The following is a 25,808-nucleotide window of genomic DNA, read 5'->3' as shown; positions in this document are numbered from 1 at the left end:
GAATGTTCAATAAAAAAGAAAAACAGGAGGTTTACTTGGTAGGAAGCATTGATACCAGCCTTTGTGCAAAGGCTGATTAAGTGTAACGATGGTGGATGGAAAGCTTTCTGAAGAAAGGGGGTGGTTTGATTTTAGACCAGATTTGTACATCAACCTGATTGCTATCAATTTACTTTTACCCACTGTCTACTTTTTGTCTACATAGTAGTCTAGGAGTTTATGTCGCCTTGCATCCAAGCTTCATTTATAAAGTGTACATCATTGTATAAGTTTGCAGACCATATTCCATAACAATACAAAGAAAAATATATGTCAATTTTCAATAGAAAAATTATAGGTAAACTTTTATGAAAAAAACTTTAGAAGATTTTCATAAAGGCATAAATCATTCATATGAAAATGCTTATGTTTTAGGCTGCTCCATATTTAATTCACATTAAGGGACATGAAGGAGGGGTATGTTGGACACAGTGGGGCCTATGGAGTCAGAGACCTGACGTTTAGTCCCAAGTCTTTCTGTTACTGTGTATCTTCAGCAGTTAAGCCTTGGGAACCTCAGTTTTCTCATCTTTGAAGTGAAGGAAGCAATGACCGTCATCTGTGAAGTGGGAGTTGTTGTGAAGATGATTAGCAATATTTTATTTTTTTTTTGATTTTTTTTTGTGAAAAAGTTGTACTAAGTGAAATCCCCACCAGCAATATCAGACTCTGTAGGATTCCCCATATGCACATCCACACTGGAAATTTTCAGTAGTTTATTGTTTGTTTGTTTGTTTTTAACATCTTTATTGGAGTATAATTGCTTTACAATGGTGTGTTAGTATCTGCTTTATAACAAAGTGAATCAATTATATATATACATATGTCCCCATATCTCTTCCCGCTTACGTCTCCCTCCCTCCTACCCTCCCTATCCCACCCCTCTAGGTGGTCACAAACCACCGAGCTATCTCCCTGTGCTATGCAGCTGCTTCCCACTAGCTATCTATTTTACATTTGATAGTGTATATATGTCCATGCCACTCTTTCACTTTGTCAAAGCTTACCCTTCCCCCTCCCCATATCCTCAAGTCCATTCTCTAGTAGGTCTGTGTCTTTATTCCTGTCTTACCCCTAGGTTCTTCATGACCTTTTTTTTTTTTTCTTAGATTCTATATATATGTGTTAGCATACGGTATTTGTTTTTCTCTTTCTGACTTACTTCACTCCGTATGACAGGCTCTAGGTCCATCCACCTCACCACAAATAACTCAATTTCGTTCCTTTTTATGGCTGAGTAATATTCCATTGTATATATGTGCCACATTTTCTTTATCCATTCATCTGTTGATAGACACTTAGGTTGCTTCCATGTCCTGGCTATTGTAAATAGAGCTGCAATGAACATTTTGGTACATGATTCTTTTTGAATTATGGTTTTCTCAGGGTATATGCCCAGTAGTGGGATTGCTGGGTCGTATGGTAATTCTATTTTTAGTTTTTTAAGGAACCTCCATACTATTCTCCATAGTGGCTATACCAATTCACATTCCCACCAGCAGTGCAGGAGTGTTCCCTTTTCTCCACACCCTCTCCAGCATTTATTGTTTCTAGATTTTTTGATGATGGCCATTCTGACTGGTGTGAGATGATATCTCATTGTAGTTTTGATCTGCATTTCTCTAATGATTAAGGATGTTGAACATTCTTTCATTTGTTTGTTGGCAATCTGTATAACTTCTTTGGAGAAGTGTCTATTTAGGTCTTCTGCCCATTTTTGGATTGAGTTGTTTGTTTTTTTGTTATTGAGCTGCATGAGCTGCTTTAAATTTTGGAGATTAATCCTTTGTCAGTTGCTTCATTTGTAAATATTTTCTCCCATTCTGAGGGTTGTCTTTGGTCTTGTTTATGGTTTCCTTTGCTGTGCAAAAGCTTTTAAGTTTTATTAGGTCCCCTTTGTTTATTTTTGTTTTTCTTTCCATTTCTCTAGGAGGTGAGTCAAAAAGGATCTTGCTGTGATTTATGTCATGGAGTGTTCTGCCTTTGTTTTCCTCTAAGAGTTTGATAGTGTCTGGCCTCACATTTAGGTCTTTAATCCATTTTGAGTTTATTTTTGTGTATGGTGTTAGGGATGTTCTAATTTCATACTTTTACATGTACCTGTCCAGTTTTCCCAGCACCACTTTACAGACAAGCAAAAGCTGCGAGAGTTCAGCACCACCCAACCAGCTTTACAACAAATGCTAAAGGAACTTTTCTAGGCAAGAAACACAAGAGAAGGAAAAGACCTACAATAACAAACCCAAAACAATTAAGAAAATGGGAATTGGAGCATAGATATCAATAATTACCTTAAATGTAAATGGATTAAATGCTCCCAGCAAAAGGCACAGACTGGCTGAATAGATACAAAAACAAGACCTGTATATATGCTGTCTACAAGAGACCCACTTCAGATCTAGGGACATATACAGACTGAAAGTGAGGGGATGGAAAAAGATATTCCCTGCAAATGGAAATCAAAAGAAAGCTGGAGGGCTTCCCTGGTGGCGCGGTGGTTGAGAGTCTGCCTGCCGATGCAGGGGACACGGGTTCGTGCCCCGGTCTGGGAAGATTCCACATGCCACGGAGCGGCTGGGCCCGTGAGCCATGGCTGCTGAGCCTGCGTGTCTGGAGCCTGTGCTCCGCAATGGGAGAGGCCACAACAGTGAGAGGCCCACGTACCGCAAAAAAAAAAAAAAAAAAGTAAGCTGGAGTAGCAATTCTCATATCAGACAAAATAGACTTTAAAATAAAGACTATTACAAGAGGCAAAGAAGGACAGTACATAATGATCAAGGGATCGATCCAAGAAGAAGATATAACAATTGTAAATATTTATGTACCCAACATAGGAGCACCTCAATACATAAGGCAAATACTAACAGCCATAAAAGGGGAACTCGACAGTAACACAATCATAGTAGGGGACTTTAACACCCCACTTTCACCAATGGACAGATCTTCCAAAATGAAATAAATAAGGAAACACAAGCTTTAAATGATGCATTAAACAAGATGGACTTAATTGATATTTATAGGACATTCCATCCAAAAACAACAGAATACACATTTTTCTCAAGTGCTCATGGAACATTCTCCAGGATAGATCATATCTTGGGTCACAAATCAAGCCTTGGTAAATTTAAGCAATATTTTAAATGGAGAGTCTTCTATGACGTTTGACGCAGAATGTATGTTTAAACAAACAAACAAATCTTGACTATCATCTGCCATGCTGCGTAAGGTAAAGAGTAGACTAGAAGGCCAGCTAGAAGAACACACTGGTAGTCCTGTGGGGGGCAGGGGGGGTTGATAACAAAAACAAAAAATTACCAAAAGCATGCAAATGGATGGTGGTAATGGTAGTAAAATCCCATTAACAGAAATGGAAGGATAAGTCCAAATGAAAAATGGAAAAGGTGAGGAGGCTAAATTCTTCCTACATTTGAAAGGAAGAAAGAAATTCTAAAAGTTAAATATTAAATATCTTCAATGACTATTTAATCTCTAAGGAAAACCAGTGATGTAAACAGGGCAAACTCAGGCTTTACGGGCAGAACTGAATTCCAGTACTAGTTCTGACACCTACAGGGTGGAGTGTGTTAACCTGGGCAGGTTAACCATTGTCAGTCTGTTTTCTCCTCTGATAAATAACATGAAAAATACCTAACGCCTTGAGAGCACTGGTCTTGAAACTAAGATCCATCCAGATCATCTCAGTCCAATGAAATATATTGTGAGCTACTAATGCAAGCTACATATATAATGTGAAATCTCTTAGAAGCCACACTGAAAAAAGGAAAAAGAAGTGGGTGAAGTTAACTTGAGTAATATATTTTTTAACTCAGTATATGCGAAATATTATTTCATCATGTAATCGATATAGAAGTTATTACTGAATTTGCAGCATCTATTGAGATCGTTGTGGTTTATTCTGTTAATATAATGTATTGCACTGATTGAGTTTCAGATGTTAAACCAATCATTCATATATATATATATATATATATATATATATATGATTACATACATGACCAAGAGGAATTTCTTCCAGAAATGCAAGCAAGATTGGTTTAACATCTGAAATATATATATATATATATATATATTGCTGGATTTGGATTGCTAGTATTTTGTTGAGGATATTTACATCTGTATTTGTAGGGACTATTGATCTGTAGCTTTCTTTTCTTATCATGTCTTTGTCCTGTTTTGGTCTTAAGGTAATACTGGTCTCATAGAATGAGTTGGGAAGTGTTCCTTCCCCTTCTAAATCTTTGTAAGAGCGTCTGAAGGATTGACATTAATTCTTTTTTAAACGTGTGGTAGAATTCACTAGTGAAGCCATCTAGACCTAGACTTTTCTTTGTGCAAAGATTTAAAATTGCTAATGAAATATCTTTACTTGTTTTAAGTCTATTTGGATTTTTAATTTTTTCAGTTTCAGTTGTTTGTGTTTTTCTAGGAATTCTCCATTTCACCTAGGTTATCTAATTTGATGTCATATGATTATTCATAGTATACCCTTACAATCCTTTTTAGTTCTGTGAGGTTAGTACTGAGGTCCCCTCTTTTATTCCTGATTTCAGTAATCTGGGTCCTTACTTTTTTTTCTTGGCCAGGCTAGCTAAAGTTTAATTTTGTTGATCTTTTTCAAATCACTAACTTTTGATTTCATTGATTTTCACTATTATTTTTATTCTTTATTTTATTTATTTGTGATCTAATCTTTATTATTTTCTTCCTTCTGCTTGCATGTTTTAGCTTATTCTTCTTTTTCTAGTTTCTTAAGATAGAAGTTCAGGTTATCGATTTGAGATCTTTATTCCTCTTATACTTATAGGCATTATAGCTATAAGTTTCCCTCTGACTGCTGTTTGAGCTGCATCTCATGAGTTTTGGTATGTGTGGTTTTATTTTCATTTATCTCAAATTATTTTGTAATTTGCATTGTGATTTCTTCTTTGACTCAGTTGTTATTTAGGAGAGTTTTATTTAATTTTCACATATCTGTGAATTTCTCAAATTTCCTTCTATTATTATGACTTTTCATTTCATTCCATTGTGGTCAAAGAACACTGTATAATTTAAATACTTTGAAATTTATTGAAGTTTGTTTTATGGCCTCCTAACATATACTCCTAACATATCCTAGAAAATGTTCCATATGCACTTGAGAAGAATGTATATTCTGCTTGTTGTTGAATGGAGTGTTCTGTAGAAGTCTGTTAGATTTAGTTGGTTTACAGTGTTTACGTTTTCTGTTTCCTTGTTGATCTGCCTGGTTGTTCTACCCATTGTTGAAAGTGAGGTATTGAAGTTTTCAAATATTATTGTTGAATTGTCTATATCACTTTTTTTTTTTTTTTTTTTTTTTTTTTTTTTTTTTTTTTTTTTTTTTGCGGTACGCGGGCCTCCCATTGCTGTGGCCTCTCCCGTTGCGGAGCACAGGCTCCGGACGCGCAGGCTCAGCAGCCACGGCTCACGGGCCCAGCCGCTCCGCGGCATGTGGGATCTTCCCGGACCGGGGCACGAACCCGTGTACCCTGCATCGGCAGGCGGACTCTCAACCACTGCGCCACCAGGGAAGCCCATATATCACTTTTTAATGTATGTATTTTACGTCATGTTTTGGGGCACTCTCTTGTTAGATGCATTATGCTTATAATTATTTTGTCTTCATGATGGACTGACCCTTTTATTATTATGTCCTTTTTTGTCACTAGTAACAAAATTTGTCTCTAAGTCTATTTTGCCTTATACTACTGTAGCCACTTCAGCTCTATTTTGGATACTCTTTGTATGGGATATATTTTTCTATCCTTTTACTTTCAACTTATTGTGTCTTTGAATCAATTATGTCTCTTGTGATGGCATGTAGTTGGACCATGTTTGCTTCATTTGACCATTCTCTGCCTTTTGACTGGACAGAGACACACATTCTTATTAGAGGAATGATATTATCATTATTTCATAAACTGTACACTCATTGCTTTATTACAGATTTGATACTGAGAGCTAACATATTGCTTTACCTTTTTTTATAATTTATGAAAATGGATTAATTATTCATATTAGATCTATATTATTTTAACCTTGACTACTTTTTATAATCTGTCTTACAGGATTCATTTTGCAACTTATTTCTCATTGTTTTTATAATGTTTCTTGCAATGCTTATTAACATATGTATTTGAATTGAAATAATAAAAGCAGAATTTTTCTGAAAGTGTAATTCGGCTTATTGTTTGCCATGGATATTTTTGTAAATTGACCTAAATATACAGCTCCACATTTCTGATATAATATATATGTATAAAATCCAGGAAGAAAGTGTAGTGGAAATGTGAGTTGAAATAGACAAAGAAAAGGCCTAAAATTTCCAAGTATTACAAAATAGTTTTTCATATATTTTTAAATAGCTGGTCTTGAGTATTAAATTATTATAATATTCAAATTTCATTTGATACATTTAAAATGATATAGTAATTATATTTAAAGTGACAATATTAAATATATATTGAAAATTACATCCTTTGTGACAATGTAAACTTATGATAAAAAATTTAGATACCTTAAAATGTACAAGACATGTAAAACTGTTCAAAAATACATGATATTGTTTAAATGTTCAAAATGTCTTCGGGTGATTCTCGAGGAAAAATATTTGAAGACCATGTCAAAGAACAAAGGCACTCTAAATTCATCACCTCTGGTTGCCTTATTTACTTCTATATTCCCAGTGCCATTCACATCTCCATGATTGAGTGAATGAATGAATGTCCTGAATGGATAACATTACAAATTACACACTTGCTGCCTAGAGAAAGGATGACCCTGGAGGTGGATTTTTCCCTCTCTAGGCTAGATAATTATTAGTTGGTAGGTAGAGAGAGCAGGGTCCTGATGGAAATGAGGAAAGGATACCTACACTCCTGACTTGATAAGACAGCCTTGGGTGAGTAACTTTACCCTTGTCAGACTCCAGCAAAATGAGATAAAGATTGATACCTAGACTTAAGGGAACTCAATGAAGTATTATATTGAGATCCATACATAACAATTATCTTGAATTCTATAAGCATTTTCTGAGAATCTACTTTTCCATCACTGCTAGGCACTGGGCATGCAAGGAAGAAGACAGAGTATAAAGAAGTCTACTGAAGCAGGATAAGTGGTGTAAGAGAAACATTAATTTATAGGTTGAATTATTTGAAATTACTGTTATTTGGCCATTTTTGACCTACCAAAAATAAGGTAAATCATATGGTTCAATCTACACGGTATGTGTAAATCTAGGATAAAGAGCAAGAAATCCTGAGGGATTCTGGTTAATCAGGGAAAGCAATATGTAGTCATTGGCATTTGAGCTGGACATTGAAGGATGAAAAAGAAGGATGGTGGATGGATAGCTGGCAGATAGGATATCTGAGATAACAGGATCAAAACAAGAGCAAGAGTAGAGAGAATTAGAAGGTACATGTGTGTTCTGGAAAGGTATATTGGGTTTCCTTTTTGTTGAGGCCTGAGAACTGTGAATAAAATAGAAAGGAGCCCGAGATTTGAGTTAAGAGTCCTGTAGGCCTAAGAAGATGCTATTGAGTCAGCAATGGGAAGCCACTGAAGGCTTACCACAGGGAGAACTGTGAACAGATATAAGCTTTAGAATAACTCAGGTGGCTGAATGGGGAATGAGTGATGGGTAGGCAGGTTGAGACTGGAGGCCCAGAGATGCATAGGAAGCTCCTGCAACGTCAAGATGAGCGCAGTAGGTGTGTATATGGGTTGAGAAATGGGGCATGCTTCTCAGACAAATTTATCATGGTTTGGTCATTGATTAGGTTGAGAGATTAGTTGTAAGAGGTATAGGTTCAGGAGTGGAGGAAGGGAGTAAGCTAATTGGGGATATCCTGCAGTGAGGGTAGAGTTCTGCGCTATAGGTCTTAGCTCTGAAAGTAGATGCAGTTATCAGGGGAATTTGCCTAGGAAGAGCAGGGAAACAGAGGAAGGCAGAAGGACAGAGCAGGGGATTAGGAATGGATCTGTGCCCTGTGCTTAACCACATTTTATCTTCATCACAACACTTGTTTACCTCAGTGTCTATCCTTCGCAAATCTGTGAGACCTCCAAAGGTGGGAATTAGATCTTGTCTATTCTTCAGCATTCTCAAAGCTCATACATAGTCAAGGAATAGACACTTAAAAAAGTCCTTGCTGTTTGGCACAGGGAGCTCTACTCAATATTCTATAATAACCTATATGGGAAAAGAATCTGAAAAAGAATGGGTATGTGCATATGTATAACTGAATGATTTTGCTGTACACCTGAAACTAACATAACATTGTAAATCAACTATACTTTAATATAAAATAAAAATTAAATTTAAAAATGTCCTTGCTGAATCAAATCTTAACTTTTTATGGAATGTTTTCTAGGTTCTTGTCATTAAGTGCCATACAGGTGCCCTTCCATTTCATATTTCACAGACGGGGAAACAGAAGCATGCACTTGTTCAAGGTCACAATTAGTGAGAGGGAGCCTGGATTTGAACTCAGGCAGTCTAACACCAGAGGCTGCTGGCACAAAGCTCCCATGCATGCTCTGGAATGAATAGTCAGAGTGACATCCATTTGGCACTTTACAGTTTAGGGTTGCTCTCATAGTCAGTTCTAATATCCTCAAAGTAACTTGGTGAGATGGAGGGAGGGGAAAATCTTATTATTGAATAAATGAAAGTTAAGTGAATTCATGAGGAAACACAGCTAGTAAGTGGCAAAACCACACAAAGCCACCATCTTCTGAGTTACAGCCCTGTGTTCCATTTCAGTCTTGTTTCCTGTGAGTCCAGTTGTCTGTCTTACTGCTCAAGAAGATAGAATGCATCAGCAAGTGGCTGGAGAGGCGGGCTGTGGAAGAAGCAGAAATACCTCTTGACTTGCTGGACATGTTTCCTTGAGGGATTTAGGAACTTCATTCTGGTAAGACTATAAGGTGTTTGTGGGTCAGACTTACTTGTGAAAGCTAATGTGAATGTGAATACGAATAGTCTCTTTTATTAGTAATCATGAATGCTCAATATTTAGGCACAACTCACATGTAAACAAATGATTGGTTTGTTGATTTTAGATGTAAATGAAAAGTAATCTATTGACTTATCTATTCACCATTGCTGGGGACATAAACTGGAATCTGTCCTTAGGCATAATGTCAGGGATCCCTCTACAGTCTAACCACCCCAGCCTCTTTAGAGGCCTCTATGGTTCATTTACTGAGGAGGATAAGATTTGCCCTCTTAATAGGAGAATGGAAAAGAGAACGATGGATATTGAATTTCTATAGGTGTTTGTCTAACCTAATCCCCTACCACACATAGACTCTTCTTTGGTGGCTGGTCTCCTTAGATAGGAGAGACTCATGAAAGATTTCAAAGGAACTGAAAACGAGATTGATAATAAGCTTCATACTTGTGTTCAGCTCATTTCAGTTTAGAAAAAGAAAAGTGTCGGTGCCTCTGACAGATACTACCTTGTTTGAATTTTATGAGTCCTAGGCAAGGTTGGCCTGTCATTTCTCTGCCATTATACAAGATTGGTTTTCTTGCCAAGTTTCACCATTGCTAATATAGACTCTGAAGCAGCAAATACCACAGAGGATTCGTAGATGAGACATCTTCTGTTTTGTAAGTAGACGTGTTTATTTATGCAGAAGGTGAAAGTATATCCTCAGTGTGACCAATATATTTAGTTCCTTAACTTCTAAAATAAGCACTGTTTTGATAATTATAACAGAAGCACCTACATTTTTCCTGTTTAAAGAAGGGACTAAATTAGTAGTTCTTGTCTATAGTATTAACTAACATATAATATTAACTATTAATTTATAATAAATATAAATGTGTATTTAGGACTCTCTACATGCAATGTGATATTCTAAATATTTAATCCACTTTACAACTCTATGATAAATACTATTATTATTTTCATATTAAAAGCAAGTAAACTGAAGCACAGGACTGTTAAGCATCTGGCTTAAAACTGCAGAGTTAATGATAGAGCCAGAATCCCAGGGGTCCTGATATTAACTGTGCTAAAATGTTGTGAGTCTAATGACTTTGTCTCCACAAAACTGGAAAAGACTTCTGAGAAGTGGTGGGACATTATAAAAATCTACTAAAGATGGGAGAAAATTTAGGAAAACGGAGAGCTAGAGAACTTACAAAGTTTGTAAATGAACGCTCTCTTGTATAGCTTTGAGGGATTCTTCTCCCACTTCTCTCTGACCTTAGGGTTTCAATGAAATCTTGAGCAGGGTCTCTCGATGTAGCAGAGGCATGATGATGTCTTAGGTTTATGAGAAGCTGATGGCTTTGTGCTAGCATGGTTTTCCTGTTGGTCTTACTGAAACCAGCAACCATAGATTCCAACTGCTTCATTCGTGCTCACTGATGACGCCCCTCTTCTCAGTCAAACACCATACAAATGGATACCATTCCTTCGTTGTTCCCTTTCTCCCTTCCTTCCATTCTCTAGGTCAATGAAATTAGTTAAACGAGCCTGATTCTGTGCCAGGGGTTGATGATTAAATAAATACATATGTAAATAAAATAAGACAATTGTTCCTGACCTTTAAAAAGACTCAAATGTGGCTTTAAAAATGGCCATCTGGGGAATTCCCTCGTGATCCGGTGGTTAGGACTCAGTGCTTTCACTGCCAGGGCCCAGGTTTGATCCCTGGTCAGGGAGCTAAGATCCTGCATGCCACTCAGTGTGGCCAAATAAAAAAACAATTTGAAAATGCCGTCTGTTCGTAGTATAAGTAGGTACAAAAGAGGGAATGCTTACCTCCACCTGGGGTGTTGGGAAAGGCTTCATAGAAGAGGTTAGTACTTGAACTGAGTTTTAAAAGATGTGTAGGTTGGGGGTGGGATGGTCAGAGGAAAATGAGAAGAGCATTCCAGGAAGAGGACTCATCAGTAAGAGTAGCAAAGGATTGGAGGAGGAAACAGTAGGACTTGAAGGAAGTGAAGGGAAGATTTCCTGGATGGGGCAAGGGTGTCGGGTGAGGCCATTAGAAAAATGCTGGAGAAGTAGGCAAGGGCCAGACCAGGTATGACAAAGAAAGGAAAATCACCGAAAAATCCACCTCCAGGACCTAAACCCAACACAACACCTGTATATGGTGATCTTGTTTTAAAAATTCCCTGCAGTTCATCAGATAATATTTGAACTTCAGGGCTTCAGGGATAGTGGATAGTTTTATTAACATATTTTATGGTATTTTATACACATCCTGGCTAGGTTAACACATCATCTTCTATGAGGAGAGTAGCTAGTGTGAACTTAAGATCAGTTTGATCTTTGATATAAGGTGTAAAGAATTTTTTTAATAATCACCCCAGAGCTTTTGTATAACACCTGTTTTCAGTTCTAATTTAATGCAAAATATGTTACTGAGATTCAATATTAATGCCAGCATTATTTCATTCCAAATATTTCCATCCAAGTACTCTTTTTAAAAACGATACATAGTGCTTACTATATGCCAGGCATTGTTCTAAGCATTTTACAAATATTAAATCATCCAATGGTCTAACAACACAATAAGGGGTAGGTACTGTCATTATCGCTATTTTACAAATGAGGAAACAGTAGTTGAGTAACTTGCCTGAAGTTACAAAGCTGGTAAGTGGTGGAGCTGGGAGTTGAGTGCAGGCATCTTACTTCTGAGATGCTAGACCATGTCTTTGTTTTAAATTATCATTTATCTACTCTTTCAACTTACTTTTTTTCCAAACTAAATTATTAGACAGGTTTTGAAGTTCTTTTGGTCACTTGTTTAACTGGCATCACACTATATTTTATAAACATTTCAATACAAAGATTACATTTTCATATATTATATACGACATTTATTTTTAGGTTATAGTTCTTGACTCTGGCTACACGTTAGAATTATCTAGGGAGCTGTTTTTTAAAAAAAATATATTGTTGGCCTGAGACGTACCTCCAAGAGATTCTGATTTAATTGGTTTGGGTGAAGCCTGGACATAGTATTTTAAAAACTCCCCAGGTGATTCTAATGTCATCCAAGGTTGAGAACCACTGATATAGATGGATCATTTATTGATTACTTTAGGCACTATGCTACGTATTTTAAACATCATTTTTAACATTTTTGTCATTTCACTTGACAACCTGATTAGATAGGTATTATAATTATTGGTGTTTTACAGATGAGGACACTGAGGAACCAGGACGTTATATAATTTGTCCAAGATCACACAGCTAGTAAATAGCAGAGACAGGATGTATGAGGTAAAACCACATTTTCTTAATCATAATGTGGTTGAGCATCCCATAGCATAAAAATAATTAATATACTGTATCATAAATTAGTTGATCAGCATTCTGGAATCTATTTTTATTAATTAATTAATTAATTATTGCTGTGCTGGGTCTTCGTTTCTGTGCAAGGGCTTTCTCCAGTTGTGGCAACCGGGGGCCACTCTTCATCACAATGCGCGGGCCTCTCACTATCGCAGCCTCTCTTGTTGCGGAGCACAGGCTCCAGATGCGCAGGCTCAGTAGTTGTGGCTCACGGGCCTAGTTGGTCTGCGGCAGGTGGGATCCTCCCAGAGCAGGGCTCGAACCCCTGTCCCCTGCATTGGCAGGCAGATTCTCAACCACTGCGCCACCAGGGAAGCCCTGGAATCTATTTATTTTATATGTAGGTGTTAAGATGCTGAAAATTTTAAAAATTTAACTGCCTTTCCATTCAGTTTCTTAAAAATACTTTTCAAACCAAATTATGTGTAGTTATATACATTTTTATATTATATAATATATTGTTATATATGTCATGCATTTGTTATATTAGTAGACTTTTTATTCTTTTGTATTTCTGCATATGAATACATAAAACATTCTAAATAAGTCTCCAAATACATAAATACCTTATTAAGACTACTGGATGTTTTCTATTACTGAGAAGAAAGTGATACAAAAGCAGTTTATTCTTAGTAGAAAAGGTTTGGGTTATACTGTGTGAAGAATTTTCTAACCGTAAGCAGCATCTTCTAGCTAATATACTTTGAGCATATTTGCTACATGCAAAGTGAAGTGTCTTCTACTTTCCATGCATTATTTCAGTAATACATTTAATGCATTCATTCATCTCAACCCATCTATATATAGAGTCTGTCATACAGAGTGAAGTAAGTCAGAAAGAGAAAAACAAATACTGTATGCTAACACATATATATGGACTCTAAGAAAAAAAAAAAAGGTCATGAAGAACCTAGGGGTAAGATGGGAATAAAGACACAGACCTACTAGAGAATGGACTTGAGGATATGGGGAGGGGGAAGGGTAAGCTGTGACAAAGTGAGAGAGTGGCATGCACATATATACACTACCAAACGTAAAATAGATAGCTAGTGGAAAGCAGCCGCATAGCACAGGGAGATCAGCTCGGTGGTTTGTGACCACCTAGAGGGGTGGGATAGGGAGGGTGGGAGGGAGGGAGACACAAGAGGGAAGAGATATGGGGACATATGTATATGTATAACTGATTCACTTTGTTATAAAGCAGAAACTAACACACCATTGTGGGGCAATTATACTCCAATAAAGATGTTAAAAAAAAAAAAAAAAACCTCCCGTGCTCATGTATCTAGCTCAGGACTCCTTTCTGAAATATGAATTTATTTATCCAGCTGCCTACTGATAGCTTCACCCAAATGTTTCATAGATAACTCATATATAACATTTCCAAAAAGAAACTCAATTTTGCTCCATTTTTTTCTTCCCTCAGTCTCTTTTATCTCAGTAAATGGCTCCATCATCTATCCTGTTGCTTCAGGCCAGAAACCTAGAACTCATCCTTGATTCTTTTTGCTGTCCTTCAAAATGGGCTTGATGGTTTCATCTCCAAAATGTGTCTCAAGTCCATCCACTTGTCTACACAGCCACTGCTACCACTATAGTCCATTCATCAGTGTATCTTGAACAGACCATTACCATAGCCTTATTACTGGTCTCCTTGTTTCTTTCCTGTTCTCTTATGATCCATTCTCCACCTTTCACCCTGAAGCCAGTGTTGCAGTTAGGGTCACTATTCACTTGCTAAAAAATCTTTCAATGCTTTCCTTGCCTTTGCCTACCAGGTCCTGTATGATTTACTGTCAACTCCCATCACTCTCCCCCTCTCTCACTGTGTGCAACCACATTGGTCGTTCAGTTCTTCAACCACTCCAAAAGTCTTCTTTGGCCCAGCAGACCCTTCTCCCAACTGCATGGCTGGCTCCTCATCTTTCAAGTCTCATCTGAAATGTAATTTCCTTAAGGAGACCTTCATGGACCATTTTCTCCAAAATGCCTCCTTTCCCAGACCATACTTTATTTCCTTATTAGCACTTATCATCACTTATAAGATTTAATTTATTCACTTATTTTATTGTCTATTTCATTGAATGTAAGATCCACGATGGACTCATATCTGCCTTGTTTTGACTTATCTCCAACTGGTTCCTTAGCATATAGCACAGAATATGCTCACAAAAGAATATATTTTAGTTCTATGTTAAATGAATATAAATGTCATGAATCTTTGATATGTAATAAAAAACTAGTTATTTCTTCCTGAGATCTTAAAAGAAAATTCTAGTCTAGTGTTTCCCAAACTGTGTTTTATGCAGTGAATTAAGGAAAGAAAGCAAGAGCCAAATTTCTGTTGCCAAGATTTTGCTGTTACTGTTAAGTCTATATATAAACAACAACAAAAAAGCCACAGTTTCTATGTCCACCGTCATTTTACCAGACAGAATGATGGAGAGTTAAAGGCATTATAGGCCAAAGACACTATAAAGGTGTAGAAATGGAAATAGTGTGATAGCTTTGAGCAAATAGTAAAATTATTAGAAGAGAGTGACCAATAAAGAATTTGATAGGTTTATATAATGGAAAATTTTATATACTATACAAAAGCATTTGAATTTTATCCTATAAGAAGTGAGGCACTCTATAGGATAAAAGAGCTTTAAGCAGGAAAATGACATGCTTCAATTTGCATTTAAAAATTATCATTTTGTAGCCAATGTAGCAAATGGCTTGGAGGGAGATGAGACGCAAATCAAGAAATCCAGCTAGAAGGTTGTTATAATCTATGAGCAAGATGGCAGATCTGGCTTGAAGTAAGCAATGACACTGAGGACAAAGGGGAAGGAACAGGTCTCTCCTATGAGCTTTTCTTGGAATGATTTCTGTGAAGCTCCAACAAAGTCGTATTTCCAGTTTCAGCTTATATCATCCACCTATGGACTTTAGAATGAATTTCCATATTATTTACCTGTTGGCTTCATAGCTATCTTTTTTGATGACTATACTAAAAAACCCCACTAAACAAACTATAGAGCCTTCATTGTGAGGATTAAAAGAAGAAATGGATATGAAAGCATTTTGCAAAGTACTATACAAATGGAAACTATTTTTATTACTACTAAGTCAATTTAGTGTACAAAGAGAAAAATCACTTTCTCACATGTATGCTCTCATAAGCCAAGTCCCCAGGCAGGATGAATCACTCTTATAACCATAGCACTTTTTTGTACTTCTATCATAACACCTCCATTAATTATAAATTGTTTATGCATTGGTTTTTCCTTGTAGGGTATAAATCCTTTAGAGACGGAGAGAGAGTCCTATGAATCTTTGCAACCTGGTTTGTGGTAGACAGTAAGAGCTCAGTAAATGTTAATTGCATGCATGAATGAACAATTAGTTCCCAGGAAATGATAAAGGCAGATAGTAGGGAGCTGATGGGGACTTTAAAAGTAAAATAAATAATACAGTAAATGTGTTAAAGTGAAATGATTCAGAGTGATTGATGATCATATATTTTCTTTTAGTCAGAAGATGTATATAGATTTACTATATTGCCAAAATACTGTATTAACCTACTCTTAGTAAAATTAAATATTTTGTAACACTGATAATTAAACATCCTTTTACAGTATTGTATTCATTTATCTATTTATTTAGCAAATCTCTTTCCAATGTCTGGTAAGTACAAAGCACTGTGCTATTGGTTTTATTTTTTTTAATTTTTTCTGTATCACCCTAAGTGTCCAGCAACAGATGAATGGATAAAGAAGATGTGGCACATATATACAATGAAATATTACTCAGCCATAAAAATAAATGCGCTATTGGTTTTAAATAGGCATGCTCCTGTCCTCATGAAGTTCCCTATCTAGTGGGGGGGGGGGCAGTGGTGAGGGGAGGAAGGCCTGCTCCATGCCAAACACTATCCTTGAAATTTTACATATTTTATAATAATAATTACCATTTACTGAGTACTCCTATAGTCATAACAACCCTGTAAAGTAAGCATTATTATGCCCTTTTTGCAAAAAAGAAACCTAAGCTAAGAAAAATGTTATTAATTTATTTGAGATCACAGAGCTGGGAAGGGACTAAGGAAGGCTGATTGATAACAAGGAAGAACATAAGGATTATTTTTTATTTGAGAATCTAGGTTCTCTTGCATCATTCAAGTTAATTCAACAAATATCAATGGAATGCCAACAAGGACAGATATGTAAAATTATAGTGAATTATAATAATAAAGTCCCCACCCTCATGGGGTTTTTGATTTGGTAGAAAGAGTTAGAAAAATAAACATAATCATAAGGTGGGATTTTAACCAAAGGTTGACAGGTCTTTGGGGGAAAATGGCTTTCAGGAACTGAGCATTATCAATGTGTGATATGAAGAGCATCCTGGGTTTGGGGGTCAGAAGACTAATTTAAAGCTAATTCTCCTTGTTGTGGGACTGTGGGAAAGACACTTAGGTTTCTGGGCCTCACTGCCCTTATTTGTTAAATATGGAAATAATAGATTATGTGTCTACTTTATTTTAAGTGTTAATGGGTGGAGATAAGGGAAAGCATTTTCTAAAATGCAACACAGATTTGTGATAAAGAAAGCCAATTTCCTAGGAATATCTTTTTGGTATAAGAGTCTTCAAATAAGAGAAAGCATAGAGAAATGACGTATAAGTCTTTATCCCTAGTATATAATGTGGTGCCTGTCACATAGTAAGTACTTAATAAATACTTATCAAGCTTAGTTCCTGAATGGCAGAAGGAGACCAGAGGAAACCAAATCTCTCCTCCAGCTAGTGGGAAAGATATATTGTACTCAACTTCTTGTGACCTTCAACACATCAAGTAGTTGTCAATAAATGTATTAGTTATAATCCAAAGTTCCTTTTAAATTGGGTACTTTTATTTGTTTGTTCATTCAGTTGTTTGTCAGAGATGTATATTTGTGACTGTGTGTGTGTATCTGAAAGAACATATTTGGGGGTTGTGATGACCTGTTTTCATATCTATTTGTTTCTGTTAGGTATCTGTTTGTTCCTTTCTACTGGTGAGTGCTCACAGCATACAGCACTCTTGGGGTCAAGAATAGAACCATATATTCTCCATGGATGTTTATATTTCAACAGGTATTATAGAAATAGGCTTATGGGATAAAGTTGAAACCTGGTAATGCTATGCACTAGCCAGAGAGAGGATTTACTTGAGGAAATCTGGCTTACTTAACACCATGAAACCATACACCCATAGGCAGTTATCTGTCTACCTACCAAGACTAGACTAGCCTTAGCTTGGATCCTTAGCTAGACATGTACATGCCTTTGCTACGATATGACAAATGAACACCACCTACAAATCTTAATCTTGTGTTTAATTACAATGTTAATATTAGTAAACATTATAAGAAGTCTTTTTTCTAGCTTTAACATCTCATTTAATGTCACTCAAAATTGTCTTTATAATAAAATGTTATAAAAAATGAATGTTCAGAACTTCATGAAGATAGAATAGATGATCTTTCTTATTCCAAGTACTTTCTTAGTACCAAGTACTACTAATAAGCCTGGACATTATAGATAAAGTAAACATAGACCATCTAAAAGGTAGAGAGAAGACAAACTGTCTTGGAACCTTGGAACCATAGGAACAATAAGGTCATGAGATCCTTGGGTGTCCTTTTTGCCTTATCTATCTGAAAATTGGAGCTGGAGAAGGTAGAATCTGCAAACGCCACAGGTGCAGACCAGAAAAAAAGCCCCAGCAAAAACTTGCTCTCTGTAGCCAAAGGACCAAGAAAAAGGCAGGCTCACATCACAGAAAGCTTTTAGACAATAACCACTCTACTAGAGCCAAACACCACAGAAAAAATTGTGACCCCACCTTCACCTATGTCAGCAAAGACCAAGAGGGTAGCCTAGAGTTCCACCCTCGTTAGGCTGTAACAAGGTACCTCTCCACCCCCGGGTGGTGTCAGAGAGGGCTGAGTAGGGAGATGGTACTTTCATTCCTGCTGAGTAGTCATGAAGTCCCTTACTCCATCTACAGTGTCAGGCGGGCCCTGTGTGAAACCTGGACTTTCACCCATACCTTGCAGTATGTGTGAAACCTGGACTTTCACCCATACCTTGCAGTAATGAGGTTCCCCTCTCCCTCCCCATTGGGCTGATGTCAGAGGAGACCTGGTGATGAGTCAAAACTTTACTCATCACCAGTGATGAGTGGTTTTCACACTCACTACCAGTATCCAGTGGTCATGGGGCCATACAAGCTCTGTGGTAACATAGGAAGACATGTGTGGAGCAGTAATGAGGCACTCTTACTCCTCCCAATCAGAGTGGTGTCGGGGAAGGGAGGCCTCATTCCTCCCATTTCCTCCCAGTGGTACTGTGGAGTCCCCTGACCATCTCAGGTGTCAGCAGAGACCAAGTGAGGAACTTGGGCTTCTACCCCCACCTGGCAGCAATGGGGCAACATCCTCTCTTCCCCTGCCACAGCAATATCATGAAACACAGCTAAAACAGAAAGTTGAAATAAAATCTGTAGTTTTTAAACAAAATACCAAAAATGTTCAGGTTCCAGTTGAAAGTGATTCATCATACCAAGTCCAGGAAAATCTCAACATGGGAGAGTAAATACAATAAATGCTAACACAGAGATGACAGAGATATTAGAATTTGGGAAATCTTCAGTCATTTTTTTTTTCAGCTTTACCTTCTTTCTCCTCTTCTTTCCATATTCTGGTAACACGAATGTTAGAACTTTTATTATAGTCATATAGGTCCCTGAGTGTCTGTCTGTCTGTCTCTTTTTTAGTTTATTCTCTCTGTTGTTCAAATTGGGTAATTTTTATTACTCTTTCTTCTAGTTCACTAATTCTTTTATCTATTCCTTCCATTCAGATGACAGAAATTTAAAGCAGCTAGCATAAAAGTATTTCAGTGAGCAATTACAAACATGATTGAAACAAATGAAAAAAAAACACAAAAAAACAAAAAAAAACACAAAATAGAGGCTATAAAGAAACCTAAACTTTAGAACTTCAAAATATAGTAACCAAAATAAAAAACTCAATGGTTGGACTAACAGCTGAAAGGAGGGGTCAGAGGAAAGAAGCAGTAAACTGAAAGAAAGAACAATAGAAATTACCCAATCTTAACAACAGAGAGAAAATAAACTAAAGTAAAAATGACCAGAGACTCAGGAACCCATATGACTATAACAAAGCACCTAATATTTGTGTCACTAGAATACTAGAAGGAGAGGAAAAAGAGGTTGAGACTGAAAAGTGTTTAAAGAAAGAATGGCTAAAAACTTCCCAATTTTGGCAAAGGACATAATCCTATAGGTTCAAAGAAGTTGGCTGAATTCCAAACAGGATGAACTCAAAAAACTCATGCCAAGACACATTATAGTCATACATCTAAAATTAAAGAAGAAAAATTCTGAAAGCAGTGAGAGAGAAATAAAACCTTACCTATACAGGAAAAACTGTTCAAATGACAGCAGATTTCTCATCCAAAATCAGAGGACAGAAGGAAGTGACATAACATTTTTCAAGTGCTGAAAGAAAAAAACTGTTAAATCAGAATTCCAGATCTTTAAAATTATCCTTCAAAAATAAATATTCAGACCTTCTAAGATGAAGGAAAACTAAGGGAATTTGTCACTAGGGGAATTACCCTAAAAGAATGGTTAAGGGAAGTTCTCTAAACAAAAAGAATCTTGGAAGATTGAGAAAGAAGAAAGAATTAAGCAAAAATATGGTAAATAGAATAGACTTTCCTTTGCCTTTTGAGTTTCTAAATTATGTTTGATGGTTGAAACCCCAAATTATAACATTTTTCTGATATTGTTCTGATGGTATGTAGAGGAAATACTTAAGACAATTATATTATGAATGTAGGAGGGTAAACTGACATAAGGAGATGGACATAAATTTTCTATACTTTATGCTAACTGGTAAAATGTTAACACCAGTAAATTATGATAAATTATGTACATATCACATGGAGCAGCCACTAAAAATCTCTACAAAAATATACACTCAAAAACATTGTAGGTAAATCAAAATTGAATTCTAAAAATGGTTCCTGTATCCCACAGGAAGATAGGGAAAGGAAAATAGAGAAACAGAAAACAGATAGAACAAACAGAAGACACAGAATTAAGTGGCAAACTTCAGCCCTAACATATCAATAATTACATTACCTGTAAATGGTCTAAATATACCAAATAAAAGATACAGATTGGCAGAGTGGATTAAAAAGCATGCCTCCACTACATGCTGTCTACAAGAAACTCACTTAAAATATGAAGATATTGGTAGGTTGAAAGTAAAAGGATGTAAAAACATAAAACATTCAAACATTTATCAAAAGAAAGTAATAGTGACTATATTAATGTCATATAAAATAGACTTCAGAACAAAGAACAATACTAGAGACAGAGACCAATATAACATAATGCTAAAATGGCTCAACTACCTTAAGACATAGCTATCCCTTAATATGTATGCACCAAATAGAACAGCAATATATATGAAACAAAACTCATAGAAAAGAGAAACTGATATCCACAATTATATTTGTAGATTTCAACATCTCTCTCTCTCAACAGTTGGCAGAACAACTAGACAGAAAATCATAGTATATTGAAGAACTCAGTAACACCATCAACCAGCAAGATCTAATCTACATTTATAGAACACTCCCCCCAACAGCAGTAGAATACACATACTTTCAAGCACCCATGAGACATACACCAGGTTAGACCGTATGCTGGACCATAAAACAAACCCAACAAATTTATAAGAATTAAAATTGTCTAGAGTATGTTCTCTGACCACATGGAGTCAAACTAGAAATTATTAACAGAAAAATAACAGGAAAATCTCCAAACATTTGAAAACTAACAACACACTTTTAAATAACCCATGAGTCAAAGAGGAATTCTCAAGGGAAATTAAAAACAAACAAACAAACAAACAAACATTGAGCTGAATGAGAATTAAAGTAAAACATATTAACATTTGTGGGATGCAGCTATACTAGTGCTGAGAGCAAAATTTATAGCACTAAATGCTTACATTAGAACACAGAACAAGTTTCAAATTAATAATCTAAGCTTCCACCTCAAAATATTAAAAGAAGGAAAGCAAAATAAACCCAAAGCAACTAGAAGGCAGGAAATAATAAAGATAAGAGCAGAAGTTAGTAACATTGAAAACAAACAAAAAAAAAATAGAGAAAATCAATGAAACAAAGAGCTGGTTTTTAGGAAAGATCAATATAATTGGCAAGCCATTAACAAGACTGACAAAGAAAAATGGAGAGGAGCCACAAACTGCCCAATATAAAGAATGAAACAGAGGATATCATTACAGATGCTGCAGACATTTAAAAGATAAGTGAACAACTCCACACACAAAAATTTGACAACTCAAATTTTTCCTCAAAAAGCACAAACTATCACAGTTCACTCAATAAAGGACAGATAATTTGAATAGCCCAACAGCTCTTAAAGAAATTGAATTTGTAATTTTAAGACTCCAAAAAAGAAATCTCCTGTCCCAGATGACTTCACTGGATTATTCTACAAAACGTTTGAAAAAGAATTAACACTAATTCTACATAATATCTTCCATAAAATAAAAAGAAGAAGAAAGAAAAGGAGATAGCACTTCCCAATTCATTTTATGAAGCTATTAATACTATGACATGAAAACCCGAAAGACAATTCAGAAAATGAAAACTATAGATGACTATCCCTCATGAATATAGACACAAAAATTTTTAACAAAATAATAGCAAATAAAGTTCAGCAATATATAAAAATACTTATACTTCATAACCAAATGGTATTTATTCCAAAAATGCAAGACCTGTTCAATATTGAAAAATCAATCAGTATAACTCACTATATTAGCAGGTAAAGAAGAAAAATCATATGATCTTATCAATCAATGCAGAAAAAATCATCAGACAAAATTCAGCACCCATTCATGATAAAAAACTCTTAGAAAAATAGGAATTCAAGAGAACCCCCTCAACTTGTTAAAAGGCATCCACAAAATATCTTAGCATTATATTTAATGGTGAATGAGTGAATGATTTCCACTTAAAATTGGGACCAAACATAAATGTTAGGTTTCATCATTTTACTCAATATAATAGTGACATTCTAGCTTATGCAATTAAGGCAAGAAAAGGAAATAAAAGATATACAGATTAGGAAGGAAAAAATAAAACTGTCGCTATTTGCAGATGATGAGTGTCTGCAGAGAAAATCTCAAGGAATCTACAAAAAAAAACCCCTCCTAGAACTCAAAAGTAAGTTCAGAAAGATGACAGGATACAAGGTAAAGAACAGAAATCAACTATATTTTTATATACCAGCAATAAACACACAGACATTAAAAAGTATAATACCATTTACAATTGCTTAAAAAATGAAATTCTTAGGGGTAAAGTGTAAGTATAACAAATATGTATAGAACTTGCATGCTTACAAGTAGAAAACACTAGTGACAGAAATCAAAGATCTAAATAAATGAAGAGGAATGCCATGTCTATGGATTGGAAGATTCAACATAGTAAAAATGTCAATTCTTCCCAAACTGATATAAAATTTAATAAAATTCCTATCAAAATCTCAGTAATACTTTTTGGAGATGTAGGAAAGATTATTCTAAAATATACATGGAAAGATAAGGGAACTAACATAGTGAAAACGTTTATGAAAAAGGAAGAATGAAGTGTGAGAAATCACTCTACCCAATCTCAAGACTTACATAGCTATAGTAATCAAGACTGCATATTACTGGTGGGGAGATGGACCCATAGATCAATGGATAAGAATAGAGTGTGAATCTATAAATAGACCACACAGAATTGCCCAACTGATTTTTGACAAAGGTGAAAACCTAAACTTCACACATACAAAAATTAGCTCCAAATGGATCATATAGTTAAATGTAAAACATAAAACCACTAATCTTTTATACAAGAACATAGGCAAGAATCTTTGTGACCCAGGGTTGGGTGAAGAGTTGTTAGATATTACTAAAAATACAATCCATACAATTTTAAAAAAATGGATAAACTGGACTTCATCAAAGTTAGAAACTTTTGCTTTGGGAATGGCATTTTTAAGTGGACAAAATACAGACTGAGAGAAAATATTTGCAAACCACTTATCTGACAAAGGACTAACATCTAGAATACATAAAGAATTCTCAAAACTCAACATCAAAGAAATGAACAACCTGATTAGAAAATGGGCAAAGGACATGAAGAGACATTTCACCAAAGAGGATAGACAGATGGAAAATAAGCATGTGAAAATTTGTTCAACATCGTTAGCCATTGGGGAAATGCAGATTAAATCCACAATGAGATAACACTACACAGCTATCAGAAAGGATCAAATAAAAAATAGTGACAATACCAAATGCTAATAAGAATATGAAGAAACTGGATCTGTTCATGTGTTTGTGGCTGGTGGGAATGTAAAATGGTATAGCCACTCTTGAAAACAGTTTGGCAAATTCTTTATAACCTAAAATGCAACTACCATATAATCCAGCAATTACACTCTGGGGCATTTATCTCAGGGAAATGGAAATTTATGTTCGCACAACAGCCTGTACATGAATGTTCAAAGAAACTTTATTTGTTCTGGGAAAAACTGGAAATGACCCAGATGTCCTTCAACGGGTGAATGGGTAAACAAACTGGGGTACATCCGTATATTTATTCAGCATTTGTTTGGTGTCAGGACTCTACTAGGGTGCTTAAATACATTTGTGACTTAAATCTTGGAAGGTAAATATTATTATCATCCTAATTTTGTGGATTAGAAACTTGAGGCTTAGAGAGATTAAATGGCTTTCTCAAGGTCATTCAGAGCAAAGGCATGGAATTTGCAACCAGGGTTTTTGACATTCCAAAGCCCATTTGCTTTCCACTACAGAGACTGTCATTAAAATTAGGTGAGGTACTATATGTGTTTGTAATCTGGAAGGATGTAGCTCATCATGCTGTATCCTGTATAAGGATTGGTTCTGTCAGCAGACCTTCAGCACAAAGCGATTGCCTAAGAGCAGACTTTCCTTTTCTGTAGTAGATATCCATTGCTTCACCTAGGCATCTGCAAAGTCATGTCATAGCATTTGTATAGTCTTCTCCAAGAAAGAGGGTAGGCCTGAACACACTGTCCTCTGTTGACTCATTTCATCATGTGAAAAAACTAAATCTTGTTGACACCTTGATTTTAGCTTCTAATGCTCTGACTAGGTTATAGAATCTAGTCACCCTGTGCCTGGGTGCCTGACATGCAGGGCTTTGAGCTAATAAATGAGTGTTGGTTAAGCCATTAAAATAATGGTAGTTTGTTACACAACAATAAAAATCTAATATACCTTCTATGTGCCAGGCACGGTACTTGGTTCAGGGGATATAACATGGCTTCTTCACTCATAGAGTTTGTATTCTGAGAAGAGGATAGGGGATGAAGGAGATGCAAAGAAGAAAGACTAATACATAAACACACAGTAAAAGATCAGATGATGGTCAGTGCTGTGGAGAATATTATAATGTGGTGATGATCGATAGTGTATAGGGGGTTCCTTCTGATCAGTTGGTCAGGGAAAGTCTCTTTGACATATCTGTATTTGGAAAAGCTTTCATGACAAGAAGATTCCAGCCAAGTTCAGTTCGGGGGAAAAAGCTATCCAGGCAGAGAAGGGACAAAGGCAAAGGGCTTCATGTGAGAAAGAACTTGTGATTGACAGATAGATGGAAGGGCAGAATGGCTGGGACCTAGATGATTAGGGTGCAAGCAGAGGAGATTGGAGAGGTGGCTAGAGGCCAGGTCAGGTAGGATTTTGTGTGTCATGGTAGGCAATTTGAATTTGACTTTAAATGTGTTGGGGGCCATTGGAGGACTTTAAACAAGTTGTCATGATATGATTTACATTTTCAAGATTTTGTACAGTGTAGAGGCAAATAGAAACACTCCAATTAAAATCAGAAATAGAGCAAGACTTTTTTTCATTAAAGTAAAATACTTTTCCCAGCTGTTTATGCATAGAATATATTTAAAATTTTAATGCAATCTTTGGTTCAGGGATATTTTCCCTTTTTACTTATTTTGTGGCTATTTATCCTCCCTCCTCTGTATTTATTTTCTTTTTATCTTGAGAAAATTACAGAAAACAATATCCAAATGTCCAATGAAGAATTCACATTTTCATATACTTACATGTTCACTTCAAGTTCTTATATTTTTTAATAAAAGAAAGATATACTATGTATAAAAGTAAAGTCCATTTTGTCCTTTTTTCCTATCCTATTTTCTTTCTAAGCAGTTAAATGTATTATAGATTTTGTGTATGTTATTTTAGGTTTTT

General features: G+C 35.8%; 1 long non-coding RNA gene across 5 annotated transcripts in view; it reads left to right on the top strand.

Annotated features, from left to right (window-relative positions):
* The window catches only part of LOC132597339 (uncharacterized), a 393,127-nt gene that overhangs the window by 9,608 nt on the left and 357,711 nt on the right, over window positions 1-25,808 (top strand). For all 5 annotated transcript variants that reach the window (XR_009563966.1, XR_009563967.1, XR_009563968.1 and 2 more), the window contains one exon: window positions 8,849-8,999. This is a non-coding gene — a long non-coding RNA (uncharacterized lncRNA). The remainder of the gene's footprint in view (window positions 1-8,848; window positions 9,000-25,808) is intronic.

Source organism: Globicephala melas, chromosome 5 (assembly GCF_963455315.2).
Source record: "Globicephala melas chromosome 5, mGloMel1.2, whole genome shotgun sequence".
In the NCBI taxonomy this organism is placed as follows: Eukaryota; Metazoa; Chordata; class Mammalia; order Artiodactyla; family Delphinidae; genus Globicephala; species Globicephala melas.
The sequence above is the reverse complement of the archived record's forward strand: the minus strand, read 5'-3'. Positions and strand labels throughout refer to the sequence as shown.